Below are 25,120 nucleotides of genomic sequence, written 5' to 3'. Positions count from 1 at the left end.
ATATGAAAGTTAAAACCACATATATCCATACATATATATAGATGTGGGTGTTGTGTGATATATGAAAGATAAAATATAAAAGTTAAAATTAGTGATAAAGATTACAGTCAAAAATATGCATTTGCCTGATACAGATTATGATGGTAGATAAGATTCTATGACAAGTTGCTATCATTAACTTCACTAAACCTTGTGAATTTATTGTTATTCAATTATTTCTGAAACTGTGAAAGACACAAACACATTTATCTTTGCTTGTGGCACAGTATGCTCACAATAATCATCCCCACACTTTCTCTTTTATATCTTATTTAGTGTATAGTTAGTTGTTAATTATAACTTTTGTTGTTACAATCATGATATGAATTACTCAGTATTTAGTTAGTTGTTAACGGTCTCTTCCACTCAGGCATTACCTCCATCAGACGTGGAACTTCCCACTGTTTTTCATACAACCAACCCCTAGAACACAGAAAAGCTTCTGGCTGGATAAATGTAGTGCCAGTCACTGAATGTACAGCATCTGTGGTTATCTGCACTGGGGCTACACAGGATGTCATGGATGAGGGAGGAATCCATCCATGACTGAAGAATTATTGGCTTTGTCAATATTCACACAAGGACAGGGAAGGAGTTCCTGGTTCCCTTCCACTCCTGAGGAATTCCTGGCTGGTAATAGATTATGAGACATGGAAGTCACTATATTCAGCTGTGCACCCACAGATGAGCTCACCATACACTAACCATGAAACAGTTCCAAACCACTAGTCACAGAAATTCCTGGTCTAAATCACTGAGGTATGGAAGTAGGAAAGAGGTTAGCAGGGAAGAGGTGGCGAATGTGGACCGACAGGACCAAAGGGAGGTAAAGATAGAGTGACAGTGATCAGATTGCATTTTATACATATATGAATTGTCTCATAATAGATTTAGTTAAGTTTTTCAGAAAAAATTATTGAGATCAATCATGAGTAACTATCATATCAATATTAGTAACATTGATTAATGTTTAAATCTAGAGTTACAGAGTATGAAATAACCTGAGGATAATGGGCATGCTGCCTGAGATTTTTATGTTAGATTTGGATCTATCTTAACTTGAATTTTAAGGTGTGAGTACCTTTGAATGAGACACCCTTTGTGATTTAGAGAAGAATGTCTGTTGCTATTGTTTTCAATGTGTTCAGATTATTATTTACCTTTGTGAAAGATGTAAATAATTACAGGCTTAACACTTGGTATCCCAAAGATGTATACCTACCATGAAAAGACCTGAAGTTATTAATAATATGTAAAAATCATTCCAAATTGTCAAGGAGCTGTACAAATCGCCAATTAAACACTCTATGGGAAGTTTAGTGTTATGCTAGGATACCTCTGGAGGCTTCTATGTTATTTTATCTAAGTAGTCTATCAACTCCTTCTAGTGAAGTAAAAACTGAAATTCTAAGTGATGTTCTTACCACTGTTTTTGAACATGGGACGAAGGCATCTTCACAAGCCCTCCCTGATATACCAACACCAATTGTACCAACATTCTCTGAGGGGCACATTGCATGCTATTGAAAGAAAGAGAAGTTTCTGAGATTTTTTTTCTGAAGGAATTGCTTATTGGTAGAATTAAACAAACTATAAAAAGAATAAGCTCAGGAATTGCATGGTAGAGCTTCTGCCTCTCAGCAGGAAAATTGTAAATTTAAGGTTTGTGACCATCCTTGCCTATGTAGAGACCTCCAGGATGTCTGGTGTCCATAGCTAGAGTCAGAATGAAGAAAGCATAAAGGACAATAAAGAACAAAGGAAGGAAGAGAAGAGAATATCAAAGGGAGAATAAGCTCATATAATAGTATTTCTCAAAACCTTTAGGTCTCGGGGCTCTAAAGAGCACTGGAGGAGAAACTCATTTCTGTGGCTGGCTCAGCCTGGTCTAAATCCATCCCTAAACCATCTAAACAAGGCAGGCAACACACAGCATTGAAAGGTTCTGGAGGGCCATCCTGTCTAAAAACATCTCAGGTGCATCATCATTATTTTCTCGTCTTTACTTTGTTCCTGATAACATCCATTAGTAAAATTTCCACCCACGGTGAGTCTCTGCTAAAAGGCTGCTCTTTCTCACTGCTTGCTTGTCTCAAGCCTGCCCTGCTCTCGCTGTTTCTTATGCTGTTGACAAGAGTATCTTAAGTTGCAGGTGTAGCATCAATCCCCGTGGCATCATTGCAAACAACAATAGTAAAGGTTATTTTTACATGTAAGTTAGATGTCATCAAGTCTTTAGGGAAAGTGATGAAGACATGTATTGATACAGAATAAGAATCCTTTAAATATGGTGAAATCTTCAGTAATAGTTGCTGTGAAAAAAAAAATGCTTCTCAGTCCAGGCCAGCTTGACTATCTCTCAAAAGGAAATCAGCTAGAAAAGACGATGGCAAGGAGGAAGATGACCTAAGACATTCTGCAGGGAGTGCTTGCTGAGGGAGATCCTCTGGACCCCTCTGTAGCAGGGACCTTGGGAGCTGACTAGACACACACACAGGGGAAGAACACTGCAGTTAACAGGGGACAGAGAGGTCTTTTGCTTGTAAACACAAGAATCCGAGGTAACACAGTAGAGTAAACCAGAGGGAGAATCCAGAGAGAACAGTGTTGGGATCCAGTGGAAACTGCAAAAAGTTAACATCTCAGCAAACAAGTGGCTGAGAGTGTTCATCTCTTTGCTCTTTATTTTATTATTATTTTTATTTGTTTTATCTGAGAGAAACAGGGCAGAGTGAAGGACAATGTCAGAGACCAAATGAAATATACCAGGAAAATATCAATTCAGACAAAAGCTGTGATATTGATTTCAAACATAATAAATATAGGATCTAAAAATGAAGAACTCCATACAGCTCATAGTGTAGTATTTGGAATTTGACCTGGGTTAAGGTGAACTTGGAAGGTAAAATGGTGAGAAGGACTGGGTTAGAGGTGGCTGAGCAGATTACTAAAAGGTTCTGTCCCCCAAGGTGCTTTCCAACTTTCATACCCACAGTCACCAGGAGGTCAAGTCTCAGAGGCATGTGACCAATAATCAATGTAGTTGACTGCAGTTAGAGACATACAGGATCACAAGAAAACATATAATAATACATGAATAATGCATTAATTGGCACAAATAGTTATATGTATTCGTGATTTAACATATATTAAGTACTTTTTTTCTTTTTATTAATTACATATACAAGACCATAAACTGAAGAAAGAACAACAGAAAATGTAAACTTTTTTGTAGATATATTGTTATTAAGTAATACATGTAAGAAAATTATAAAGAGCTATTAAAATTTAATAATAAACTACAACTCATAAAAGAGTATAGGGTCTGAACAGAAACCATAGAAATGGTCAATAAACACATTAGACATTAAAAATGCAAATTTTATCCACAAGGAGAAACCAGAATGACTACAATTCTTTTTAAGTGTCAAAAAGCATTGCTGAGGTTATAGAGAAATTAGACTCCTCATATTAGTCCAAAGGAAACAAATAACGTGAAAAGAGATGTCAAACATATCTCAATCTGCATTAGTTACAAACCTGTTCTCTAAGAGCAACTTAGAGAGAAAGGGATTATTTTGGCTCACATTTTAGAGTAAGATGTGCGTTGCATGATTCGAGACAGTGGGTGAATAGGAGAGGCTCGTTCACATGCTGGCAGATAGGACACAGAGAACTGTGACAAAAGGTGTCTTCTCCAAAAGGCCAACCCCAGTGATATACATCTACTTGTTAAGTCTCACTTCTGTTTTTTAAATAGATTATTTTATTTTCTTTATGTGCGTGTGCCCCTGCCTACATGTGTTTATGACATGTGTGGATGTACCACCGGAGGTCAGAAGGGGTCTTTACAGGTGGTTTGAGCCATTCACTGTGATTTCTGGGAACTGAATCTAGGACCTCTGGGAGAGCAGCATGCAGTCAGAATTGCTGAGCCATCTCTCCAGTTTCGGACTCAGTTTCTTAAATACTCCACACCTTCTGCACATTTGAAGGAGTTGGAGAACAGGATTAAACACGTGACCAGGTGGGGACATTTTAGATACCAATCATCACAGCAACAAAAACATGATTACATAAAATAATACATATTACACAAAGCAATAAAACACCCCAGTGTTCTGTTTCAAATGTTAAATCAAATCATGTTTCACAGATTAAGTATTATAGGATAAAGAAGGTTGATTCCCATTTTATTTCCTTGCAAAATATCTTATTTGATATTAGGTTTTGCCTTAGACATTGGAGGTCAAATAGATGACCGTTCAGTTCAATATCATTCTGCCACCTCATCTTGATTTCCATTCACATATGATTTTCAAACAAGATGAAATATCAGGTTTTACACATCTAAGAGACTGTTTGAGGGAAATATAATCTTTAGTACCATCTTAACAGAATTTATTAACAACAGAGTGCAGCTTGCATAAAATGTAAGTGGGTTGAAGTTTCCTTCTCAATCTCCTTTGATAGTTCAGATCTTTCCCCATCTAGCTTTATAGGTTCTCTGTCAGCAGATTAAAAATCAGTTCTCTCTATACAGTTCAACATATTTGATATAAGACAATATTAAATATATTCGAAAGAATTTAGAAAATGTATTCAAAGTATAAAAATCCTTGGTAGAAATTGTTTACAACTAGACTAGAAAGAGCCAGAGCTTTTCAATGTGGTAAAAATGACTTCCAATATTACCATCCCCAGAAACTTCTCACACACCAAACTTCATGGGAAGCAGGAATTTATTTCAATAATCTGTGTAGATCACAAATATAGGACACTGGAACAGACAACAGCATCAAGAAAGAATTTCCACTGAAGAATACCAAACTCTTCAAATTTGACTACTAATTGAAATTTCAATAATGTTACAAATAGTAAAACTGGAATTGTGACACAAGGGAACCTCAGTATTCAGAAATTTGAGAGAAGAGGATACAGGGTTTGGGGGTAGCATTGGATACACAGAAATTTTCCAGAACAGCCAGAAATACTAAGTAAAATTCTGTCTTGGCTATGTCTGTTTATTCTAACCTGTCAGTGTTTTTATTTGCTGATAATATTGAACTTTTGCCTGGATCTTGGTCAAATATCAACTTTACACTTAACTACTCTTTTTTTCTTTTTTTTAAAAAGAAAAACTGTGTTTTGATATATCTGTAAATTAATATATAGAAAATATGCATTAAGGAAAAATCAAAAGAAAGTATATTAGGGCATGAAAGTAGAAAATGTATGCAATGCAAAGAAGTTCAAAGGGAGAATTTTTTGGGGAGCAGTAGAAGGCATTGTAGAGCATGGGAGGAAGATAAATGCCACAGGTTTTTTTCTCACATGCATGTAAAATCTACAGTTAACTGTGTTTGCATATATACATTTATGACCGAAAAAGCCAAAAGGGATGTCATGAAGGGACAAGGGTGTCATAAAATGTTGTGAAGATGTGCAAATAGGCCAAAAGTTGCGTATGAAAATGTAATAATATCAAATATTAACAGTGTAAAAGCCGGCAATAATGTTGGTATCACTAACAGAGAGAAACCCTCATAGTGACTAAGTGCTCATTCGTTTCAGGGCCAGAGTCAAATATCAGACCATAATTAAGATCACATATAAAAATAAATTAAAGTGCTAAATAACTGTGAAAGAGCAAGAGTGACTTAATTTCAAGGTATTAATCACAGAAAGGCTATATCTTTCATACTCTAAAGTTGTGCGCAATGCGCAGGTAAGATAGTCTAAAGTTGACCTTGATGTGAATGAAGTATTTAAGATTTGAGTTCTTCAAGATTCCCTATCTCTAAGCTCAGCTGTGTTATTTCTTCATATGTATTTTTATCTCTGAAGTTGGATCACTTTTTTAAAGTAAACAAATGACAAAAAAAAATTCCCCCGAGACACCTTAATTCATTTTATTCATCATTCATTATGTGGTGGTAAAATTTATTCAAAACCACTTTTGATTTTTTCTTTTACAAATTAGTTTAGAATTGTATTCCATCATTAGCTGCTGATTTCACATGCAATTCTGTAGTGACCTTAAGAAGAATTTTCTCTGACCTCACAATGATTTTTTGAGAAAATGAAACCAGCTACAGTATTGCTCTATCCTAAACTCAGTATTCTGATAAGCTACTACTAACAGGAACAAATTTCCTATGTAGGACTTCCTGGTTTCCCTGGTGTGATTACTCCCACAGGCCAGTCTCAAGCTTGCAATAGTGTAAAGATTTCCTTCTTCTTTATGGCTTCCTCGACACTTACAGCCTGGTATACCACTGTATTTCACAGCATACTCTTTTCAAGTAAACTTGATGCATGTTCCTGCTCTGGTTAATAGAGGTGGCAGATATGTGTTTCTGTCAGGTACCTTCACATTTTTGATAGGAACAAAGAACAATTGTCAGGGATAACCAAAACCTATCATAAATGAAACTATGCTTTTAATACTGTTTATATTTAAATGTTATTAGCATTGTAGACAAAATGTACACATAGCTTTTCTATTTGTAATGATGTAATTTCTATGCTGTCATAGACATTCATTTTCTGCTTTGGAGGTTGGCACCATCCAAGAAAAATCTCCATCATCACCGAATCCTCTGGCCTAATACTGTATTTTCAATTTTTTTAAATTTAATACGTACACAAAAAATACCTCTAGTTTTTCATGAACTTTAGTCTGTAGTTGTAGACCACCTTGAACTTCTGGAGTGTGGGGTTATTTTGATAGGAACTTTTGAACTCAAAATGATTCTTTATTATAGTTGTTTCACTGATTCACTGATGTTCTTTTTTTTTTTTTTTTTTTTGCCTTCATCTAGCTTTGTTAGATCTGCCTGTTCTCTGCGAGCTCTTTAGGTTTATGGCATGTTGATAGTGGAAATAGACAGTTTGACTCTATGTAATTCTAGCTTTCTATTTCCTGTGTGTGTATAGACATAAGTTTGGCACTCAAGTTATTTTAGGTTCCAGGAAAGACTAAGAAGGATAAATTGTAATGATGTGAAGAGCTTCACATTAAGCCTTTTATTAAAGTCTCCATTGTTTAGGCTTCCTGCATGTCTATAAATCACTGGGCTAGAAGATAAGGATAGCACACAGTATTAATGCACCCACAAGTAATGAGAATTCAGATTTAATAGCAGTGAGAGAAATGTTCTAGAGTGTAGTAAACTGAGTTTATGTCAGGGACTTATTTTAATTGTTTAATTTTGATATTAAAAATAACTCATTTATTTTAAGGGTTATAAGCATAAGATATTTGAAATTACCAAGCAACAGCTTCCTGGAAGAATTAATTTTTTTTAGTGTAGTGTGGCACAGAATATGCCAAACTAATGAGGAAACGTGTGATTTATATGAAGAGTTGTTAAAGCAAGAGGAAATATTTACATACCTTTAAAGACATTTGAAAGAATTAAGATGGGAAAGATGCCAATTTCTAACTTAATTGAAGAGTAATTATTATGAAACAGGTTCAAATTATTCAGCCTAGAAAGCAAATGGTGACCACTGGTTGAAATGTATTTCACCGTTGTAACTGTCAAGAACATATGGTTTATCAGGAGAAACAAAGAGCTCACAGAACTAGATTTGCTGCGTAACAAGGTGTGACAAGAACTGTGCAGTAGAAGAGATAAGCTAAGAGAACCTGGGAGATAACATACTTTTGGAAAGAGGGCAGCTAGGAAAATATTTGTGAACATCTGGATCTGAAATGGAATATTGACAAAGTTCTGGGAGGGTGAGGGAGAGATGGCTCAGTGGGATTGTGCATGTGGTACTCTTATAGAGGACCTGGGTCATATTCCCAGCACCTGCATGGTAGCTTACAGCCCTCTGTAACTACACTTTCATGGGGTCCAGTGCCTTCTTAAGACCTCTGAAGTCACTAGGCAAGCACATGGTGTGCATACTTACCTGCATGCATACAAATCATGCATACACCAAAAAGTAAATAAATCTAAACAAAAAATTTAAGAGAGCTCAATGAATTATATAAAAGATATGAACAGTAATTAATGACATAAAAAGACCAAAAATTTAAAATTATAGAAGGAAAGGATATGCTGAAGGGTTTGAAGGGAGTAAATAGAAGGGATAAATTGATAAATTATACAATTATATTAAAATCTCTTTTTAAATTTTTTATTCAATATTTTTTCTTATTTTACACATCAATCTCAGTTTCCTTTCCCTTCCATCCTCCCATGCTCCCCACATCCCTCCCCAGGGAGTTTGAGGCCTTCCATGAGAAATCATCAAATTTTGTCAAGTTATTTGGGGTAAGGCCTAATCCCTACCCAATGTCTCTAGGCTGAGGGAGTATCCTTCCATGGGGAATGGGCTCCTCAACTCCATTCATGCACTAGGGGTACATCCTGGTTCCACTGTCAGAGGTCCCATAGACTGCTAAGGCTTCCCAATTGAGATCCACATTCAAGGGGCTGGGTCAGTCCTATGCTACTTTCCCAGGTATCAGTCTGGGATCCATGAGCTCCCCCCTTGTTCTGGTCAGTTGTTTCTATGGGTTTCTTCAGCATGTTCTTGACCCTTTGCTCATCACTCCTTCCTCTCTGCAAGTGGATTCCAGGATTTCTGCTCAGTGTTTTGCTGTGGGTGTCTGCTTCTGTTTCCATCAGCTACTGGATTAGGGCTCTAGGATGGCATATAAGGTAGTCATCAATCTCATTATCAGGGAAGGGTAATTAAGGTAACCTGTCCACTATTGCTTAGATTGTTAGTTGGGGTCATGTTTGTAGGTCTCTCTGCACATTTCCCTAGCGCCAGATTTCTCTTTAAACCTATAATGGCTCCTTCTATTATGGTATTTCTTTTCTTGCTCTCCTATAACCTTCCCCCATTTCAATCTTAATGCTCCCTCTTGTTCTCCTCTCCCCTTCTCTTTTTCCTAACTCCCTCTCTCCTGTCCCCACCCTGCTCCAAATTTGCTCAGGGAATCTTGTCCCTTACATAAAAGAAATAATAAAAATTGAAGTTATCTTTTAATATTCATTTATTAATAACATGTTATTGGTCCCTTTATTTGCTGACAGAGGATTGCTTCAATGCTGGGGATAAATAAGATACAGTTTCAGCCCAGGTTTAGTAATCATGTAACTAAAGTATTTTATCCTCTTTCCTTTTTTCTTGCAGTATTATAACATATTCCTATAGGCACAATTAAAATAATCAAGTCATTAAGCATTACAATGGGGCTGTTAGTAAGTGGGGAGTAGAGAGCTAGGGGACATTATGGAATAGGTAGCATATGGAAAGCAATAGAGCTCTTGAAACTTAGTCCTAGTGAAAGAGATGAAACATATGCTTGACTTGTGACAAATGTTTGGTAATAATAATTCTGTTGATTTTTCTCTTTGCTAATCAAGCAATTGCCATTTTAAAAAAAGAGAGTTGTTTTCAGTTTTCATCATTCCAACAGGACATTTTCTTCCTATTGTCCTGGCTTCCTCTTGCTGTTGCAACAGACCGCTCCATGGGAACCCACTTGACACAGCACAAATGCATTGTCATACTGTTCTGGAAAACAGAAGTATACAAGCCTCATGGGTTAGAGCCTAGTACCATCAGGTGCCTCTGTAGGAAAATCTCCTTTCTGGCATTTGACTGCTTCTTGAGGCCTCCAAACCCACCGGTACTGTGTGGTTCTTTGTCACCATCCTCTCCTGAACCCCTCTCAACACTGGTGAGGACATGATGCCATGTGGATGATTCAAGGTCATTAGCTTAATCACACCTGTGGAGAGTATTGTGCTCTCTTAGGTGATAGTCATAGATTCTGGGATCTAGAGTCATATTTGTGTATGCCTTTTTTTGGGATATATGGAATTATCCCCTTTATTATTTTAAGCTGAAGTGTGTTGTATTACACTTCTCTCTTTGTATCACTACTTGTTATTTTATGCACAAATAAAATCTCCAATTGCTCACATGAATCCAGAAAATTGAATGAGCCCATGTTCTACTTCTTTGACTTCATAATCACTGTTCTCTGTTTGTTCATTTCTAATTTAACAAATTACATTCAGGAATGTGTTTATTTTCAATCTAATTAAACAAAAGAGATTTTGCAGCATTAAAAAGATGAACTGCACTGAAACCCAGTTTGAAAAACTCTGAACTACTGTGAATTTACACTATTATTCAGACACTGTATATGTCTATATATGTAAGTGTGTGTGTGTGTGTGTGTGTGTGTGTGTGTAGTTGTTTGTGTAGTATCAATCAGTCTAAGTTTCATAAGTAGACTTTGTGTGAAACCACTTTAATGAAGAAAAATATTTTGCCATAGAATAGGTAAGAAATAATGTGGTAATGCTAATCTTTGTAGATGAGAAAAATGGCAGTAACTGTAACAATTGTTTAAAATTCAGGCTATCAAGGGGCATTTTTCATGGAAGAGTTATTTCTTATATCATTGCTTAGAGTTCCTGGTACCTATTGATGTACTGCTAAGTCTCCTTTCATAGCCTGAACATCTTTTACTGTCCCACTTTGGCATGCTGTTGAGTCGACTGCATTCTTTCTGGATAGAATTCTAAAACTTTATGATGGCAACATTTTATCTGGCTCTTCTATACTCAGAAAATGCTGCCTTTAATAGACACTTGAATTCCTAAATGTCATTGTTCAAATCCTCATGATCAAATCTTTGGTACTTGGGAGTAGCTTTGAGTGGCACAATTCTCAAGAACCATTTCTATTCCTCATTTAAAAAACAAGGCTCTTGGAACCATGTTAGCAGTCTTTACACATTTAGATGGCTTAAAATAATGACTTAGTATGGCACTTATTTTGATAAAAGGCTGATTTAGAAACTGCGAAAAGTGGTGGAGAGGAGAGCAATGTCCTTGTGGGCAGGTTGGCTCTTCAGGCCTTTTCTGAATGGAGAAGACTGATATTCCAGGAGTCACTGTGTGTGTGTGTGTGTGTGTGTGTGTGTGTGTGTGTGTGTGTGTGTGTGTGTGTGTTGTATGTGCCCAGGTGTTTTCATGCTCACTGATGAATGAGACATGAACAACTATTCACTTATGTCATGCTCAAATTGTTAACTAGCCTATCTGTCTTTCTAGGAAAAAAATTCTTGTTTGCAAATATTTATAGTCAAATCCACTGCTATGTGGCCTTGTGGAGATATATAAAACCTTGTTTTCCAATATATAGATTTGAGGACCAGCCTAGCACTGGGAGACCAAATGGTAACAGCAATGCCAGAACATCCTGGTGAAATGGCCTCTACTCTATTTATTAAGATTTCTAGACTCCCCTTCCTTGGGCCTTAAGGTGACATTTGTTTCCTTTAAAAGACAAACTCTCTAAAAACCTCCACCAACCACCCAGAATTATTATCAAGATATGGAAGTGATTTTACCATTATTAGTACAGAAACAATAGTTCTAAATTTATTTAGACTTGGGTTCAAATCTTGCCTCTTGCTTTGTTCCAAAGAGTTACCTAAATTCAGGATCTATGGTCTCTCAACTATTATACCCAGATAATGCTGTTCCTTTAAATGACATTGGGATGACATGGTCATAGACCATACTGTGCACTTGAAATGGTGACTGTGAGCCTGAATCAAACCATAAAAGTAGAGAACTAAATACAATCTCTGAATCTCTCTACTTTAAAAAAGAAATATGTCCATAATGGATAGAATCAATGGCTCAGAAGTTAATAGCACTTCCCGTTCTTCCAGAATACTTCAGTTCAGAACCCAACATTCACAACTATTTTCAATTAAATCTACAGGGGATCTGATGTCCTCTTCTGATCTCTGTGGGATCCTGCACTCACATTGCACACATTCACACAGACACAACTCTTAAACAGCTCACATAAAAAATAAATCTTAAAGAAAAAAAAGATCTCAACATCCCTTTGACAAAAAGGGCAAATGAACGAAAAAACTAGCTGGAGACTTAGATAGAGCATAGAGTAGGAATGGAAGCATTCCATGGAGCAGAAGCCAAAACAACTAGTGTTTTACAGTGCATGGATAACTATGCCTTGTGTCAGAAGGCCTACTGAGCTGATGGAGTGTTGGCAAGCCATGGGCACATGGGCAAACCTGGGTGAAATGCTCATCATAGGAATTTGGTTTTCACTTCTGTAACCTGCTCTAACCTTACCAGACAACTCTCTAAAGGACTCAAATGTGAAACGATGTGTTGGTCATTTCTCATGTTGTCATGTGCACATGATGTGGAATTTATGCTGATTCCAAAGATTAAGATTCCAGTGGAGGATTCTGTTTCATTTCTGTCTAAATCATCTGTTGATTTATCATGTGAAATGAGGCACATCAGACTGAGTGTTTGTAAGCATTCCTCAAGGACACTCTTTGATGCGGGAAATAATGAAATAGGTAGTAAGACAAGGTTTAAAGGTGCCAGTGAAAAAGAGTCTGCATGTTTCTTTCAGCCAGTAAAACAAGTCAGTTTGAAAATGATTACAATCTGGCCAGAGGTAAGAACTCTTGCTTTAGCATAGCAATGGCCCAGGTGCACATTTTGCTATCAAATGTATCACATTCTAACGCTTTAGTTTTACTCTCAAAAGCAGAGACCCTTTCTCTTTGTACTGGAGTCTTTAGACAAGGAAATTCATGTCCATAAACATATGCACAGTATAAAGCTGCCCAGGAAAGATGAAACAGTTTTCTGGCACAGAACAGCTTTGTGTCTGCCATGGCCATTCCAGCTGCATGGTGCCTGTTGGAATTGGCTGAAGCAGTGATTCAATTCAAACAATTAAGTACCAGTGAGGGTTCATGTTCTGGTATGAAAATGACTCTGTGGGTTGAACTCAAACAAATCATAATGCCAGGAAAGAGAAATAAATTCTGCTGCAAATTCATGCTAGCCTAAGTTCATATCATATTTATCCTGAGCTTAAACTAATTAAGAAATCAGATCTATTTTCAATAGATAAGAATGTGTGTGTGTGTGTGTGTGTGTGTGTGTGTGAGAGAGAGAGAGAGAGAGAGAGAGAGAGAGAGAGAGAGAGAGAGAGAGAGATTCAGTAATTTTAAGCAAAAACACATTTGATGAACAAATGACATTATTTCATCACTCTGACTTTTCAGACTTGACCAAATGTCTTAAGTGTATATGATGGATACAACAAAGAACACGCTTGCTATCCACTAAGCTAATAGTTCTTCCAGACAGTGAAGTCTCATTTAACTACCCCATTGAAGTAGTTAGTGTGCATGGATTCACCTAGTAGTTCAGCTTGGGATAACCAGGTGGAACTGTTTGATAGTTCCAAAATGCCTATGACCGGTTTCCATGTGTCAGTGGTAACAGGTCTGTAAGATTGCCTCAAAACACCTGGTAGTATGTGGAAGGGGTACCAGTATTCAATGAAATGGACTTCCTGCTGACGATGTCACTTAGTATGACATTATCTAGACTACCCACCTAATCCCAGTTCATTCGTCATCTTCTCCATAGTGGAACCTCTGAAGCCTTCATGGGAAAACACACTGCCCTCTCATAATGGTTCTGGGATGGAAATCTAATTGGCCATGATAAGTTAAGTTGATTAGTTACTACTGTTAAAACCAAAACACAATCCCTCACACCAACACACACACACACAAACTACTGTAAGAACATTATTTACCTGAAATTTGTTACTTTTTGAATGTTTTGCGCTGAAAATAATTCATTATCTGTTAAGGTATTCTATATTCTACTTTTAGCATCCACTTGCAGTAAAGTGCCTGTATAGATACTTGTGATTAATAAATAAAGTATATGAAATTATTATTTATTACTACCAGGTCTGAGATAGAATGCTAATGCTGTGGTTTTCTGAACTCTACACACAAACGCTGGTATGAATACACGGAATCATTTGACTTATCTGAACATTTGGAGAACTCTTAACAATAGGTAATTATTACTCTACTGTGAGCAAATGACCTATTTAACTATGGTCATTAATTCACACCTGTGTAGTCTTTCCCAAGCAGTTGTCTGTTTGAGGAATCAGTTTGTCAGAACTGCCAAAGCTCCAAAGATACAGACGATCATTGTCATTGATACCAATAACATGGTCTTCATGTATTTCTCAGGCTATAGTCAGATGACACTTGGGTTGTACAGTCACCAGAGATTTTTCGTGTTCCTAAACAATCATGTGCTGTTGTCATGGCTTTACAGATCATAGTTAGTTTATATTTATAGCCACTGTATAGTTTAACACTATGCCCAAATGGGCATTTTGATATTTTCTCAGATCATAATTAATTTACTTTACTTATCTTCTATTTGTATTAGATTTAAATCCCTGTATTGGCTTGTTTAAAATCTTTAGTGGATCCATGTTTCATTCCAATGACAGGTGTTTGAGTCTAAAGGCAGCTTCAGTCTTCGAGAGAGAGAGAGACAGAAAGAGACAGAGACAGAGACAGGAGAGAGAGAGAGCCATAATGTGGAGATATGTTATAGATTTCTTGGCTTTAATTCCATCAGTTTTGGAAACACTGAGGGCAATTAGGTTTGGCACTAATAGACATTCATACTCAAAACTCTGTGGGGAGGGATTCCCCTACAAACTGTTTCCCAAAAAAGATTGTCCCCTGTTCCTCTAAAATGCTAGGTTCCTGAAATTAGAAAACCTTCATTAGGTTTTCTAGTGACACCTAAGCAAGTTGCTGTGTTAATTCTGAAATGTAGCTTTATTCTAGGGAAGCATGAATATGGCCCTTGGATGGGATTGTAAGATGCTTCAGAAAGCATTCCCTGGGAACCTGTAGGCCACTTCTGCTAGGGAAGCAGATCTGACTGCAGACCCTCTTCTCTCCCTTTGCTCCTCCAAATCCAATCCACCAGTCACATCCTCATCTCTGCAGCACAGCACTTCCTGCAGCCTCCGTTCCTTATACTGCCCCCATCTTCTATGGGTCCCAACTTCTTCTGCCCCTAACCCTCATGCTTCAATCTTTGCTCAGTCATAGCTCTAACCTCCAGCAGTCACTTTCTGGGAACTCACAGGCCACTCCTGCCAGAGAGGCAGGTAGGCAACCTGCAGATCTCCACCTCACCCTCCATCCCTCTGAGTCAAATCACCTTAGCCTCAACCCCAGCTCCGCATGGGAACACCTGTGATAACCTCTTTGACCTCACCTCTGGTGGATCACAGAGGTCTTTTCCCCCCAACCACACTTCCTCTACTCCATTACTTGTCCTTCCACCAACTCTATCAGTCACTCCCTAGGAACTTACAGCCACTCCAACCAGGGAAACAGGTAAACTAACTGCAGAACTTCACCTCTCTGCTCTTCTAAATTCAGTCCCCAGCTCAGCAGCAGACTTCCTGCTGTGGCCTTACCTGCCCTTACTGTCTTAGATTATTTCCAAGATACCAAGTAGTTCCTGCTGAAGCACCCTGCTTGCCTCCCTCCTAAGACATTTCTTAGCTCTCTCCAAGCCTATCCCTATTCCTCCTAAGTGTGAGCTCCTAATTCCAAAAACACATTTTCCCTGGAACCTCAAGTGGCTTCACAATCAGGACTGCAGAAGACTGTCCTACCAGGAAGCACACCACCACCAGACTCTCGTAAGACCCAGAGAGGGAGCAAAACACAAGGGAAAGAACACCGACCCAACATGGACAAGACCAGATATTCAGCACTTAGGATTAGTCTTCCCAAACCCTGACTAAAACACAGTAATAGCCAGGGTAATGTCTGCAGTACATCTCAGCCACCCAGTCATTCCAGGTATCCAAAATAGCTGAAGGACAAGAAAATAAAAACTTCAAAAGAGCCATTATGAATATGATAGAGCTGTTCAAGATGAAATAAGTAACTCTCTCTCTCTCTCTCTCTCTCTCTCTCTCTCTCTCTCTCGGCTTGTTTGTTCTGCTAAAGCCAATGTGGCTTTACTTTTTTTAGACATGATATTTTTTTAAACAATCTTTTCTCATTTTACATACCAATCCCAGTTCCTACTCCCTCCCCACTTCCCCCCCACCATACACCATCCACTCCTCAGAGAGGGCAAGGCTTCCTTCCCATGGGGCATCAATGAAGTTTGGCACATCTCTTTGAGGTAGGACCAAGGCCTTCTCCCTGTATATCTAGACTGAACAAGGTATCCTTCCAAAGAGAATGGGCTCCAAAAAGCTACTTCAAACACTAGGTCCCACTGCCAGTGGACTCACAGACTGCCCAAGCCACACAACTGTCACCCACATTCAGAGGGCCCATGCAGGTTTTCTAGCTGTCAGTCTAGAGTCAGTGAGCTCCCATTAGCTTATGACACTGTCTCTGTGGTTTTCCCCCAAAATGATCTTGGCGCCTTTGCTCATGTTATCATTCCTCCTTCTCTTTAACTGGACTCTGGGTGTTAGTATTCAGTTATCTATACTGGCCTGTCCTTGGAGTTCTGACAGGATATGCTCTCAGCTGCAGCCACTAAGAGCATCACTTGTGCATTCACTATGTTCCCCTTTCAAAGGCTTACCATCTCCCATCCACCTCCTCCTCTTCCTCCTCCCTCTCTCTCTCTGTCCTTCTTTCCTCTCTCCTGCAGCTCCAGTCCCCAGAGGCAGATCTCTCTCCTTCTTTTTGCCCTAATAAAAAATCCCTTCTGCTTGGACCCTGTTGAATGGTGTTTTCTCTCACATGAACTTTTCTTGAATTACAACTCTGGGAACTAGGCCCATTACTTAGTTGTGGATCTGTGCATCTGCCTCCATCACTTGGTGGATGGAGGTTCTATGATAATTCAGGTAGTCATCAATCTGATTCCAGGGGAAGGCTAATTTAGTTACACTCTCCACTGGTCCTTAGAGTCTAAGCTGGGGTCATCTTTGTAGATTCCTGGGAATTTCCTTAGTGCCAGGTTTCTCACTAGCCCCATAATGACTCCCTCAATCAAAATATTTTTTTCTTTGCTCTCCTTCTCTGTTCTGACTCCATCTCCATCATGTTCCTCATGTTCTCCTCCCCTTCTCCCCACAACTATACTCTTAATTTACTCACCTTCATATGAAATATAAATCTCTTAAGGAATATACGGAAACATACAAAAGGATAGAAGCAAATGAATAAAACAGTTCAAGACCTACAAATGAAAACAGAGACAATAAAAAAAACCTAAACTGAGGCAAATCTGAAAATGAAAATTATAGAAACTCAAACATGGGTTACACCAAAAGAGTCCAAGGAATGGAAGGTAATTTCAGGCATTGAACATATAATAGAAGAAATTTATTTGTCAAGATTACTTTGGTCAAAGGAAATGTTGATTCTAAAAGGACTTCTGTGATGTGGGAGGACCTTCTGTATTCTGTAAGTATGTGTTACTTTTATTGGTTGATGAATTGAGCTGTTGTAAGGATTATGGTTGTTCCGCCCACCTCTGGTCTTGTCCTGCCACCGCGCCAGCCCCAATTAACACATGGAGACCCTGTATTTGATATAATTCTGTTGGCCAGGTACTTGTTTCTTATCGGGTAGCTCTGTCTTAATTATTAACCCATTTCTGTTAATCTATGTATTTCCACATGGTCTCATCTTACCAGGGAGCCGGCTGGCATCCTGCTTTCTCCAGACTCTCCATCTTGACTCCTCCTTCCTACTTCCTCTTTCCTCCTTGTCTCCTATCTTGCTTTCCTATTGTCCAACAGTGATTTATTCATTAACCAGTATGAGAAATATAATTACAGACCGACATCTCCCATCAAGCTGTTTTGGCCAAAAGACAGACAGAATTTAGTGAGGTGTATTTCTGAACAAAGGGGCAGAAAGGACCACAGAATCAAAGAGAAGCCATGCAGCCATCCGAGAGGCCAGATGCAAGGGCATCACCTATAAGCTACAGCCATGTGGTGATACACAGATTAGTAGAAATGGATTAATAAAAGCGAGGTAACTAGCAAGTAAGTTAAATAAGCCTAAGCAAATAGCAAATAAGCAACTAGCAAATAAGCCGAAACCATTGGCAAAACAATTATAAATATATATTAAGTCTCTGGGTGGTCATCTTATAACTTTGAGGACTTGGTGGGTAAAGAGAAACAGGTCCAAGTGGAACGAACAGTACAAAAGAAAACTTTCTTTCTACAGTCCTGACTCAAACCATCCAGGAAATGTGGAACACCATTAAAAAACCTAAAACTTAAGAACAACAGATATAGAGGAAAGAGACCAAACCCAAATCAAAGGCAAAGATATATTTTCAAGAAAATCATAGAAGAAAATGCTCTTAACCCAGAGAGGACATGCCTATCAAAGGACAAGAAACATACAAAATGACAAACGAACTGGATCATAAAAGAAATTCCCCTTAACACATAATCAAAACCCCGAATATACTGAACAAAGAAAAAATAATAAAAGCTTCAAGGGGAAAAGAATGGGTAACACATAAAGACAGACTAATTAGAATAACACCTGACTCCTAAACAGAGACTGTAGATAGTTACTTTCCCACCTGGACCCACTGTGGTAGTAACCTACCATTGTATAATTTGTCTTAAGGCATACTCAACAAGATGGAACCCATGCCCAATCAAAAACTTGAGACTATATAGCCTAGGATCAACACACAGATGACTTCAAAGACAGAAGCAGAACGCATAGGGCCTGAATGGATCTGCTCACATGGCATCCTATAGTAGAAAGCAGAAATGAACACAAACTCCCACTTCTAACCCAGAAGCAATCTACAAGTGATAACCAATTATAAATGAAAGTTTGCTTTTCTCCAAGGGAGTCTCATTGTGGAAACCACCTATTCTTAAGGATAGGTTTCATGCCCAGCAGTAGATGGCCAACATAAAATAAACCTTTGTGGGTTCTTTGTCTCATGCTGTTGTGTCATGGATTTTCCTTTTTAAATTTTACCTTATTTTGCCTCCTCCTCCTCCTTATTATTATTATATTTTTCTTTTTCAAGGCAGGGTTTCTCTGTGAAGCACTGGATGTCCTGGAACTTTTTCTATAGACCAGGATGGACTCATACTTGGAGATCCACCTGCCTCTGCCTCCTAAGTTCTCAGGTTAAAGGAATATGCCACCGTTTTATGTCTGTCTGTTTTCTAAATCAGAGACAGAAAATGAATCAATCCAGCTGGAAAGGGTGCTGAGGTGGAGCTGAGAGGAGTAGAGGCAGTGAAACTGTAATCAGGGTATGTGGGTAAATAAAGTCTATTTTCAATAAAAGGACACACCTTCCAAAAATGATACGGTTGTGTAAAGTATTGGGGAAGTAAGAGGAAACTCAAGATTTGAACAATGATTTACCCAGAGTATAGTAAACAGTAGCTGCCTGTCTCTAGGGTAAATTCCAAAAAGTAGAACATGTTCCCTATCATTTAATCATATGAAGAATGCTGTAGAAGAACTGGGCAGGATTTAATACAGAGCGTATAAGAAAGCTTGTATTAAAATTAAAGCAAAGCATTTTATTTTCTTAATTTATCTATCATGAAAATTCAAAATGAAACATGGTATTTATCCTTTAATTCAGTATGACATGTTTTTATTATTGTTTGATTTTTGGGGGGTCTGGTATTCAATATACCAGGATACATAAGAATGAGAATTTAGCTTTGTCATTGTTCTTGAGGTTGGCCAAGTTCTCTTAGAAAGTAGATTAACCAGTACTTTGATAGCACACCTGACCTATCTTGATGTGTAACACACACACACACACACACACACACACACACACACACAGAGGCACACACAAAATTAGCCCACCCCATCTGTGATCTGCTGGAGCATGTGAAGGGGTCAGTTCTGCAAATAAAAAGCTGCAGGATCTCCACAACATAGGACAACAACAGGGTATCCCAAGAGAAATCCCCGTGAGAGCCCAGAATTGCCAATGTATCATAAACCAGAGGCCTCCAACCAGACCAGTTACTTTGCAATGAAAGTAAAGATAGTGATGACAGAGTTCACTGTGTTTTTCACTGGGTCACACTCCCACTGCCATGATGAGAGTTTTCCTTTTTTCCCTTTCTTCTTTTCTTGTTTTCACTTAAATATTGTTTTATGGAGGGGGAGATTGCAAGGGCAGAGACTGGATACAAATGATTGGGAAATGAATAGGATGTGAAAGACACAATAAATAAAAAGAAAATTTAAAAAGGAGGAAAAAATGCTTATGTTTATTGGGCATTCACATACTTCAGACTGTGCTAATAGGATAAACAGATAATTAGTAAAAAATAAAACACAAAACTGAATTACACTGATATGCATGTCTTCCCTTAACATGGAAAAGGATCACAAATAACATTTCTATGAGAGATTAGGAGACACCTAAGGAGAGTCATCTGAGCAGAAATATAAAAGGAAGGAGGCAAGATGACATGAAAAATAAAGAGAATGGTCTTCAGAAGGGAAAATAACAAACTCATAGCCTTGACCTTGGTAAATGTGTGTTTAATCTCAGGATCATCTTGAAATAAGAAGAGATGGAATTAAGCTGAGTGACATTGTCAGGACATTTTTAACTTTAGAAGTCTTATTCATATATATTTTGATTTCTGGTTCTCTTTTTGTTGAATTCCTGTGTGTGTAAATATGTGTATCTCTGCATCTATACATGTTTCTTGACCTTTTTTCTTTGGCTTTTGATCTTCTGTTTGTTCTTAGTGTTGTTTATTTTCTTCTTCTTCTCCTCCTCCTCCTTCTCCTCTTCATCCTCCTTCTCTTTCTTCTTATTAATATTATTATTATATGTTTCTTTGTAGCCTAATAGAAGACAGAAAGAAAGGGTGTAGATTTGGGTGGGTGGGGACATTGGAAGGATCTGGGGAGAGGTAGGGGATACACGAATATACTGTACTTTAAATTAACTATTTTCAATTTAAAATACCCTGAAAATAAAAGAAGTGAATTTGAAGGATATTGTGGGATATTGTATAGTACTTGGTATTGAAAATTATTCTATGTATATAGTAAAATATGTCAGCATTTTGATAAAGGGAGAAATATCCTAGTCTATATGTTTATCATTTTATTGATAAACATCTTATTTTACATACAAGTCCCAATTCCCTCTCCCTTCCATCCTCCTACTCCCCCCAACATCTCCCTATCTCACCCCTATCCACTTCTCAGAGAGGGTGAGGCCTCCCATGGGGATCATCAAAGTCAGTCACATCATTTGGGCAGGACCGAGGCCCTCTCCCCTGTATCTAGGTTGAGCAGAGTATCCCTCCCTAAGGAATGGACTCAAAACAAAACAAAACAAAAAACCCATTAGAGATACATTCTGGTTCCACTGCCAGCAGCCCCTTAGATTGCCCAACCCTCCCAACTGGCACCCACATTCAGGTGGCCTAGTTCAGTCTTATGCAGGTTACCCAGTTGTCAGTCTGGAGTCAGCGAGCTCCCTCCTGCTCAGGTGAGCTGTCTCTGTGGGTTTGCCCCGCACAATGTTGACCCCTCTGGTCATCACTTCTACCTCTCTAAAACTGAACTGTGCTTAACTGTGAATCTACTCCTTCTATTGGCGACTGGATACTCTATGATGGCATTTAAGGTACCCTCTCCACTATTGCTCAGATTTTTAGTTGGGGTCATCTTGTGGATTCCTGGGAATCCTAGTGCAGGATTCTTGTTAACACCATAATGACTCCCTCTATCAAATTCTCCCTGTTTGTTCTTTCCCAAAGTTGACCTTCCAGAACCCCATCCCCCCATGTTCTCCTCCCCATCCTCTTATCTCTTTCCCACTCTCCTATCCCTCCCCCCCCCCAACCAGGATGCTTTATCCTAGCTCCATTCATTTGCCTTCTAATTTCAAGAAGTCATTTTATTTTCCCCCTGCTGAGGAGTACTCCACATTTTCTTTATCCATTCTTTGGTTGAGGGGCTTCGAGGTTGCTTTCATGTTCTTGCTATTACAAATAATGCTGTATAGGTTATATGTTTTAAAGATGTTTAGAACACATGGTAAATGTTTAAGCTTGTTGCTCCTTAGACACTAATCTTTGGGTTTTCTTTCATATTTTTGTGCAATACAAAGTTATTAACTGTGCAAATTACTATCACACATTTTTATATTAAATATGTTAATATGTCTTGGTCTTCATAAAGAACACTATGAGGAGTATTGGTATTAGCTGTTCTTTGAATTTCTGGTAGAATTCTGTACTGAGACCTTCTGGCCTTGAGCTTATTTTCATTGGAAGACTTGATGAATGCTTCTAATTCATTAGGGGTTAGGTCTATTTCAATTGGTTATCTCTTCTTGTTTTGGTAAATGATATGTATCCAGAATATTGCCCATTTCCTTTAAATTTTTGAATTTTGTCGAGTACAGGTTTTCAAAGTATGACCTGAGATTCTCTGGATTTCCTTGGTGTCCTTTGTTATGTCCCACTTTTCATTTCTGATTTTGTTAATTTGGATGTTCTCTCTCTGCCTTTTGATTTTAGTATTATGTATCTTGTTGATTTTCTCGAAGAACCAACTCTTTGTTACATTTATTCCTTGTATTGTTTTCTTTTTTTGTACTTTACTAATTTCAGCTCTCAATTTGATTATTTCCTGGCATACTCCTGGGTGAGTTTGCTTCCTTTTGTTCTAGAGCTTTCAGTTGTGCTGTTAATTCTCTAGTGTGACTATTCTACAGTTTCTGCATGTAGGCACTTAGTGCTATGAACTTTCCTCTTAGCACTGCTTTCAAAGTATCCCATAGGTTTGGGTATGTTGTGTTTTCATTCTCACTGAAATCTAGGGAGTATTTAATTTCTTTTTTTATTTCTTCCTTGACCCAGGAATGCAATTGTGCAATTGTTCATTGTTCAAATTCCATAAGTTTGTAGGGTTTCTGCAATTTTTGTTGTTTTGAATTCTAATTTTAAAGCATGATGGTCTGATAAGATACAGGGAATTATTTTCATTTTTTTGTTGTTGTTGTTTCTATTGAGGTTTGCTATATTGCTGAGTATTTGGTTGCTGTTAGAGAAGGTTCCATGTGATGCTGTTGGATGGAATGTTTTATAGATGTCTATGAAACCCTACTGTGTCATGACTTCTATTAGTTCCTTTTTTTTTTTTCTTTGTTAAGTTTCTGTCTGGTGGTCCTATCTAGTGTTAGATGGGATGTTGAAATCTCCCACTGTAAGTGTGAAGTTTTATGTGTGATTTGCATTTTAGTAATGTTTCTTTTATGAATGTGGGTACCTTTGTATTTGGGGCATAGATGTTCAGAATTGAGACTTCTTTCTGATGGATTTTTTCCTTTGATAAATATGTTCTTCTTCATCTCTTTTACTTTATTTTAGTTTGAAGTGTAATTTGGTCCATATTGGGATTGCTACACCTAAGTGTTTCTTGGGTCCATTTGATTGAAAAATTTTTCCCAACCCTTAACTCTGAGGTAACATCTATCTTTGAGGTTGAAGTGTGTTTCTTGTATGCATCAGAAGGATGGATTCTGTCTTCGAATTCATTCTATTAGGCTTTGTCTTTTTATATGCAGGTTAAGACCATTAATATTGAGGGATAATAATGATCATTGATTGTTAATTCTTGTTTGTTTTGTTTTTGTTGGTAGTGGTGGTATTGTGTGTGGATTTCCCTCAACTGTTTTCTTTTGGCTTTTGGAAAAGTGTGATTATCTATTGCCTATGTTTTTTGGGGGTGTATTAACTTCATTGGGTTGGAGTTTTCCTTTCCAAAATTTCTGTAGGGCTGGATTAGTGGATATATATTGTTTAAGTCTGTTTTTTTCATGGAATACCTTGTTTTCTCAATCTATAGTGATGAAAGCTTTGATGCTTTATTAGTCTTGGCTGGCATCTGTGGTCTCTTAATGTTGGTAGAATATCTATCCAATATCTATCCATCTTCTGGCTTTCAGAGTTTCCATGGAGAACTCAGGTGTCATTTTGATAATTTTGCCTTTATAGGTTACTTGGCCTTTTTCCTTTGCTGCTCTTAATATTCTCTCTTAATTCTGTATGTTTGATATTTAGATTTTTATGTGGCAAGGGGCTTTGTTTTGTGGTCCATTCTATTTGGTGTTCTGTAAGCTTCTTGTACTTTTATTTGGCATGTCTTTCTTTAGGTTGGGAAAGTTTTTTATGATTTTGTTGAATATGTTTTCTGCACCTTTGAGTTGGGTTTCTACACCTACCTCTATACCTATTATTCTTAATTTGGCATTTTCATGGTGTCACATATTTACTGGATATTTTGGGTTAGGGATTTGTTGGACTTAAAATTTTCTTTGGTCAATGAATCTATTCCTCCTAGTGTATCATTAATGCCTAAGATTCTCTCTCCCATCTCTTGTATTCTGTGTTATGCTTGCATCTGTAGTTTCTGATTGTTTACCCAGTTTTTCTATTCTAGAGTTCCCTTATACTGTGTTTTTTCTTTCTTTTTTATGTTTTCATTTCAGCTTTCAAGCCTTGAACTGTTTGAATTACTTTCTCCACTTGTTTGCTTGCTTTTTCTTGGCTTTCTTTGTTTTATTTAAGAGATTTACTTATTTCTCACATTTGTGGTTCGTTTTTTCCTCCATTTCTTGAGTTTTTTTGTTTGTTTGTTCTTCCATTTCTTTAAGGGATTTCCTCATTTCCTCTTTGAGAGTCTCTATCATCTTCATAAAGCTTTTTTTTTGGGGGGGGTAGTTCTCTTCTGTTTCATCTGTGTTGGGATGTTCAGATCAGGCTCGTGCAGAATCCCTAGATTCTGGTGTTGTCACATTGATCTTTCTGTTGTTGAGTTGAATGCATTCTTATACTGTCTTCTTCCCTTCTCTTCTTCCAGTGGGTGCCTGTGGGGTCTTTCCCTTTCTTGGTGGGTACCTGTCCAAGGTTCTCTTCTAATGGATGCAAGAAGGTCCAATACCCTGATGGCTCTTCCTTTCCCATGGGTGGAGCTGAGACTAGCACAATGATGTAGGCAGACTCTGGATGGCTTGGTCCCCTGGGAGAGGTTTACCCATGCACAGTTCCCAGGCCTCAGTAGACTCTGAGCAGACAAGTTCAACTCTTAATCCAATTTATAAGTATTTGAAATTGGTTACACAATAGCAAGTGGTAAGGCCAGAAATCACACACATAC

This window comes from Phodopus roborovskii, unplaced genomic scaffold (genome assembly GCF_943737965.1).
Source record: "Phodopus roborovskii unplaced genomic scaffold, PHOROB, whole genome shotgun sequence".
NCBI lineage: Eukaryota > Metazoa > Chordata > Mammalia > Rodentia > Cricetidae > Phodopus > Phodopus roborovskii.
The sequence above is the reverse complement of the archived record's forward strand: the minus strand, read 5'-3'. Positions refer to the sequence as shown.